Source organism: Hyposmocoma kahamanoa, unplaced genomic scaffold (assembly GCF_003589595.1).
Source record: "Hyposmocoma kahamanoa isolate Upper Pololo Valley unplaced genomic scaffold, ASM358959v1 98263, whole genome shotgun sequence".
Taxonomy (NCBI): Eukaryota; Metazoa; Arthropoda; class Insecta; order Lepidoptera; family Cosmopterigidae; genus Hyposmocoma; species Hyposmocoma kahamanoa.
In genome coordinates this window covers 671,627-679,367 of record NW_020655550.1, presented here as the reverse complement: position 1 = coordinate 679,367, position 7,741 = coordinate 671,627, and positions in this window count along the sequence as shown.

The window sequence follows — 7,741 nt, the reverse complement described above, 5'->3', positions numbered from 1 at the left end:
AAAACGTATGTGGTATAAATTCAGAACGCTCCCAAAACTAAACTTATTTTTGTAAAATTTTTATTTTAATCACTTCAATTTCAATACTTTGGATTGAATTGTACTGTAATAAATTGAAAAGAAACAAAACATGAGCGAGTCTGAGTCTAGCGGTGATGAAAAACTGATTTGTTATAGTTAAACTGGTGTAGTCTTTCAACTAGGTACCATTTTCCTTGCTATAGTGAGGTGAAAAGTTGTGTGTTTCGCTCGGCAGCAAAGTTGTTTTGCGACTCGTCTCACCCAGGACACTCCATACAACGGTCGAAAGTTATTTACCTACTACTACTACATACAGCAAGGCGCTATCTGCACACGCGCAAATGTGTACGTGAAGCGGTAGGGTTACCCATCACTTATGAGGGACCGAGGCGAGCGCCCCACTCCCCAAGAGGTCGATCGGGAGCGCCGCCTCGCGGCGCAGCGTATGCGGGACCGGTGGAAAGAGGGCTTGGCGGATCCCCCCTATGGAGCTCGTACCATGGGGGCCTAGGGGCCTAGGGGATCCGTCCTGTCCTCGTAGAGTAGAGTAGTATGGGTGAGCCGGTCCAACGAGCACTGTCGCACCACCTTGTGCAGGTGCTGACCGGGCACGGCTGCTTTGGTCACTACCTGCACAAGGTGGCGAGGAGGGAACCGTCCCCGTCGTGTCACGAGTGCGGCGCTGTGGATAACACCGCGCAGCACACCCTAGAGGTGTGCAACCGGTGGGATGAGCAGCGCCGTACTCTGACAGGGACAATAGGGCGGGACCTCTCGCTGCCGGGCGTGGTTGCCGCCATGCTCGGTAGCAAGGAGTCCTGGAAGGTGGTGGCCTCCTTTTGAGGAGAGGTTATGTCGCAAAAGGTGGCTGCGGAGCGGATGCGCGAGGACGCGACTGACGCACACCCGCTTCGGCGCAGACGTACGGGGAGAAGGCGAAGGCAGTTCGCTGCTCGCCTGATCCCCTAGTGTAGCCAGCGGGCTCTGGGCAGGGACTCCGGAGCCTGCATTGTACTGCCTGACTCGTCTGGGGGGCGGGTCGGAGGACAACTGACCTGCCCCTCCGTTGGCGCGGCCGGGCGGCGTCGTGGTGAATGTGCACCGATCCCACGGCGCCGACTCAACCGGCGGGAGGTAAACCCGGGGGGGTTTTAGTGGGGTAGGCCCTCCAGGCTGGAGGGAGAGTCCCAACACAACCCCTGAGTCTCCCTGGGCTCAGGGGTATCTATAAAGATTTCCCCCCGTAAAAAAAAAAAGGTTACCCATCGCTTTCTTGCACTATTACGTTACGTGATCGAGCGGCAACATAGCGAAAATGCTAACGCGAATCTTTTATCTATGATTCTATTAATAGAATCCATAATCTTAATAATTACACATGTCTATTTATATCGATATAATAAATTATTTTTTATTAATTTACTAATCAGAGTAATATTGAACGTGTGTATGTGGATATGGTGTGGATTGAGTGAGCACCTCTGTAAAATGTTTAAAATGTGTAAAAGTTCTAAAACAATTGTAGAAACCAATCTTTCTAATTGTAAAAAGATAAAACAAGAGAAATATAACTTAATGTGTGCTCAGTCAGTTCTCACAGAGGGCCAGTCAGATCTACAAAAGTATTAAGTTTACATATAAAATTATTGCACTAGGTTTTAGTAAAAGTTTAGTTAAACTATCGATTTTAATTACAGATCGATTAGTGCCTTTTTCAATTTTTTACAAATATTTTCTTATGCTCACTCAATCCGCACGTTTTTAAAAGGAAAAAGTTATTAAGAACCAAATACGTCAACACAACACAACACAACTGCTTCCGTGATCGAACGGTTACCATGCCGGACTGCCACGCAGAGGTCCCAGGTTCGATTCCTGGGCCGGGAGAAATATTTGTATGGCCTACATTTATTTACCTCACGACTTTGGGTGTAATTTGTGGTTGTCTATGTGTGTGTCCATGATATCCGCGACACAAGGTTTCCCTAGTGCGGGGCTATGTTGAGTGTGTGCGTTATTTATTTTAAAAAAAAAACACACATTAAGTTATTTTTCTCTTGTTTTATCTTTTTACAAAATAGAAAGATTAGTTTCTACAATTGTTTTAGAACCTTTAGTAAATGACTAACACATTTTAAACATTTTACAGAGGGTGCTCACTCAATTCACACACGCGTAATATTTAAAAAATATATTAAAAGCACTTAAAATGTTATATTTTGGACACCAACCAAGTAACCAAGGTATTTGAAATTGCGTGTCCAAGTTGATCATCGTTAATTAAGTATATATTCGCAACTTACGTAATATTTATCGGCAAAATGAATTGAAAATTCGAGAACCCTTGTCTACTAGCTCACGAAGTCATGGCGCCTCATTATATTGATATAATAAATCTGTATTTTTTTATACATACATATATTACTCTGCTCTGCTACTCATAATAAATGAATGACTCGCAGACATAAGTTTTTTTACTTACTTCGTTTCATCTTTCGGAAAATGGTGATAAACAGCCGTACACAACACAATTTACGACCATTATAAACAATAACGTAAAATGATATTTTATATTAACGTACAAGTTTCGTAATGAATAAATGAAAACTTTATTCAAATATCAAAGCCGTCTTCGCACGAAAAGATCTCGCCAGCAGCCTTGTAGTTGTTCAGTCAATGTGACCGGCAATCTGCGGGGCGTGGTGCAGTATCTAAAGCTAGGGAGGGGCGGAGAGTGCCCGTTCTCTTTACTTTTTGTTCTCTGGTCTCGTGCCTTGAAACCCTCGCTACTCTCAGGAGTAAATTTTCCTTGTTTCTCTATCTTAGGGTCCTTCGCTTGCTCAAGTTTCAATACAAGCACTCGCGCCAAACAACAGGTAAAATTTAAATGGAGGGCTTTAGTAGAATAAATTTTTTGTTTATGTACGTATACTTTGTGCGTTTCTTGATTATTTTTTACCATTCAGCTGATAGCTCTGAAGCCAATGCTTTATAAATAAATAAATAATAATAATACCAAACAGCTTTGCAACCTTGCATAACAAATAACTATTATTTTTTAAATATAAATTGATGATGATAGATAAAATATTATACGCACGCAGTGAAAAAATTTAAAGAGAAATCTATTGTTTTATGTGAATAGATTACAAAGATTTGTTTTTGTTATAATATACCGTCTAATCCATATAAGTGATATGAGAAAATATATAAATCCAATTACTTCCCTACAAGTAATAGTTATTTATTACATAATGTGATCTACGTAATGTGTCAATACTAACCAGACTATGCAACAACAGGAGCTTACCGTATACTTTATTGTTATAAAGTGGTACCATAAAGTAACAAATAAGTATTAAGTAAGTACCTAAGTAAAACTAACTTACATCCAGTTGACATATCTTTGCATGCTTTGCATGCATGAGATATAAGTTAAATAATTTGTAAGTATAAAAATACCTAATTGTAATGGACAATGTTTTTGTAAAAATACCCGTAAGTATGTATGACCTTTATTATTGTGCATATGATTATCATACAAGTAAGGTCCATTTTTGTAATGGTCCATCATTGTATGATTGTAACTGTGTTATTTATATTGATAGAAATACATATATAAATTACCAAAATTTAATAGTGTTTTTCATTCTCAAGGGTTTTTGTAACCGACTTCAAAAAAGGAGCCTCCTCCTTTTTTGAAGTCGGTTAAAAAAAATTCTCAATGCGACTTTATGGTTTTTTTTTGTATGTATGTTACGCGATAACTCCGGTATTTGGGCACAGATTTTATGATTCTTTTTTTAGAAAAAGGGTACCTCCATAGTGGTCCCATTTATTTTTGAAGAAAATCATCCACCTCTAAGGGTGGCTGTTCACGTATGAAAATTCATTTTTATAAATAGCGCCTAAATTTTATTATAAGGAGCAATTATTTTAATGGTTAATTTTGCTATTCTCTAATTCAAGGCATTCTCTCTCAGTACACTTAGAGTAGTGAGAACCGGTTTTTATTATCTCCTGTGTCAAGTTCCGTACAGTGGCGAACTAGGGAATGAATCCGGGTCTGCGCACTTTCCGGTAACCGATTTCAAAAACAGTTGGCAAATAGATATCAGTAGGGAACAGATGATTATATAACTAGATTACAGATTAATATAGTTATACTTAAATTTTTATTGAATTGATATTCAATTATTTTTTGTGAAATTACTCCACTAGTTTGTTATAATTATTAATACAAAGATCGAACACTCAGAAAAAATTCCTTCGATCCGGTCGGATTCGAACCGACGTCTTCTTGCATACCGTGCCAGACGCTATACCAACTAAGCCACGGAACGAACCAACGGACCTCACGAATTTTTCTATGTGCTTGCGTCATGTCTTTGTATTTGGTTTTTCAACGACTTTTTAGTCGTAGCGACATCTATGACAAATCTATGAAAGATTTATCACCCAGTTAGTACCTTTACAGCTACCAGTCCTATATATAGTATAGTATAGTTATACTTATGCAAATAATATCATACAATTTAACAATATAACTACCACAAAAATATTTACAATAACTGTATTTACTTACGGATATAAAATGTTGTATGTAAGTAAACAGTACAAATTCCGCATCTGAAATTCTTCACCCGACCCATCTTCAAAATGTTTAATAATGAAAACATATCGATAAAATAATTTACAGATTTGTTTAAAATTTATACTTGAAATTTAAAAACGTCCTGCACAAATATATGTTGTATAAATTTTATATAAACTAATTTAATAATGATAAATAATCATTATGTAGAAATATTTTTTTAATTATTTAATGATCTACCTATGTTTTATACGTTTATCCGGAGACCTAACCAATTTAATTTTCTGTGTCGCAGGTGCTTTTCTAGGACTATTAAAATTTTACGATCATAATATACTTTCAGTAGTGTATTATTACTTATTGTGAAATATTTCATAATAATATATCACGCATATTATTATGAAATATTTCACAAAACCAGAGCAAGTCTTACACAATATATTATGTATTATGAAACAAACCTACTAAGTTTTAAAGAAAAACCATTACTAAACATCATCAAATACAGGAGGTAATAATTTGTCTAATTTTCGTAATAATAATAGCTAACTTCATATTGTTCCTCTCTTTAGAACATCTGATTGCACGAGTGATATGTTGCTTGCGAAGTTCTAAACAGCGAAAGGGTAAAGGCACCCGAAACGAATAGTGTAAACCATAGGCTCCCAAAGTTTTTGGCTCACCGCCCCACTGAAACAAGATAAAAAAATTTCAACACCCACCACCAGAAAAAATAATTGAAAACATGTTGGAAACACGTATTTTTTATATTAACTTAATACAAAAAATCACAAGAAAAAATAAATTAATATTTGTAGTAGTTTATATACATAATCAGGCTTTTTCTTAAATGCGGTAGGACCCCCTGGACAGCGCCAACGCACCCCAATTGCTTCCGAGTCCCCTCCCCCTCACTCTTAGGACTCATTAGTACCCACTGGGTAGGGACCACTTATGGTGTAAACAGTGCACGTGTCTGGCGCGTTGCCCGTGCGTTAAATATCAGGCTATACGTATAAATTTAAATTTGTACTAATGTCAAGGTCACGAAGTACTGTAATATCAAGGACATTTTATGTTTGTACTAAATTCTACTTTATATCTTAATATAAAGTTTAGTCGCAAAAATTCAAGCGTGAAATATATCGAAATGTACGCTTCCTGTACGTTATAAAGCCCTTTAATTGACAGCCATTGGTCGAGTGGCCAATGTCAATCTCGAGGTGAGCTGGTTTCACGTAGTCTCGTCGCTAGAACGATTGTCCCACGAGCTTAAATGGTCGGTAAACTCGTAATCCACCTTTGAGCGTATTTCTTTGCTTATTGATAACGTTTCCAACTTATAGAGATATCTGCCAGATAATGTCTACTTACTGTAGAAATCACAGTGTTTTAGTTGTTTTTTAATTATAATTAATAATTTTGCCTAAGCAACCGTAAGCATCATTTACTTTTTTATTACTATGTTATCTATCAAAATTGATGTAACTAAAAATATAAAACTTTGACTATAGGTTCCTTTTATGATGTAAACACCGTCACACATTCAGTCTTTGCCGAGGTGAAAAGACATAGTGTACGTTGTATGGAAATTCGAATAAAATATTATTCAGATTCAATACGGGATGTTTAAAACAAATTGCCTACTTTAAAAAAAACAACTATTAATCTGAGCAAATTGGGGATTTAATTTAGTAGGGTATGCCGTAATTAGGTATGGAAATTGAAACAAACGTGACAGTTGATCTTTAAACACGTCATTCCAAATATATGTACATATCTCATTGACTTACAATTATATGGACGTCGGGTCCGCGCTAAAAAGTGTCCGCACTTGTAAGGCGCTAAAATCGTATACAGAGCGCGACACTCCGCTTTAGTCTTCATTTGTTCTACGGACAGCGCGATACTGCGATGACATTACAATTTAAATTTCGAATAGGTTGACTTGGGACATTTTTTTCGTGGTTTTTGTATTAGACCCGTCGTCCATTTATTTGTAAGTCAATGACATGTCTTATAAAATTTCATTCTTCTTAATTTTACCTCTACTCACTACTTCTTATTTATTGACGAAAATGTACTAAAAACTATCTCTTATCATCGAAATTATAAGCTATATAGAAGAGTCAAATAGCCGTGGTGGCCTAATGGCTTGACCTATCGCCTCTCAAGCAGTAGCTGTCGCCAATTCGATAACGTGAAAATGCATACCCACATGCATACCTGCATATAAAGTGCACATGCATCTTAAATTTAATTGATAACCACCCAGTTGCGTACCAGTACGCAACTAACTGATATCATACACAACTTAATCGTGATAAATACTCCACAAGTGGCCTCCGACGTCGCCTTACAGCTACTCCCGGCTTAACAACTGATTTCTGATCACACTGATTTCTGATCACTCAGTCTGCACACAAGTGATTCTGATTTCTGGCTGATTTTTGGTCATGCTGATTTAAATACGTCAGATACCTGACACTCAATGTCTGGTAATTCTAGTGAAGCATGCACTGGATAATATATTGATTAACTCATAATACGAGTATGTATTGCTGTATAAAATATATAGTAACATGAAAAGTAAAAAAATTGAAAGACTTTTTTCCAGGTGAAATATAAAGAACTCATTTTATTATAATAAATTAAAATTAAAAAAAACCCAACAACTAAGGTGTACTCCAAAACTCAATAAAGTCACGCGCACAATCCGTGATTATAACTCGTCGAGACCAATTTACTGAACTATTGGTCGGTCTGTCGCATGGCGGTATACCACATGCGATATGTGATGAACCTCCCAAAGACATACTAATCACAGTCGATAAAGCTATGTTGCCATTATTATTTATTTTTTTATTGCGAATAATAAGATACCGCTATCGCGGTGCGTCCAACATATGACGTTACGATGCTCTCCATGTTAATAACAATACCTAACGCACACACTCAACATAGCACTGCACTAGGGAAACTGTGTCGCGGGTGCCATGGACACACACGTAGACAATCACAAATTACACCCAAAGTTACGAGAGAAATAAATGGAGGCCATACAAATATTTTTCCCGGCCCGGGAATCGAACCTGGGACCTCTGCGTGGCAATCCGGCATGGTTAC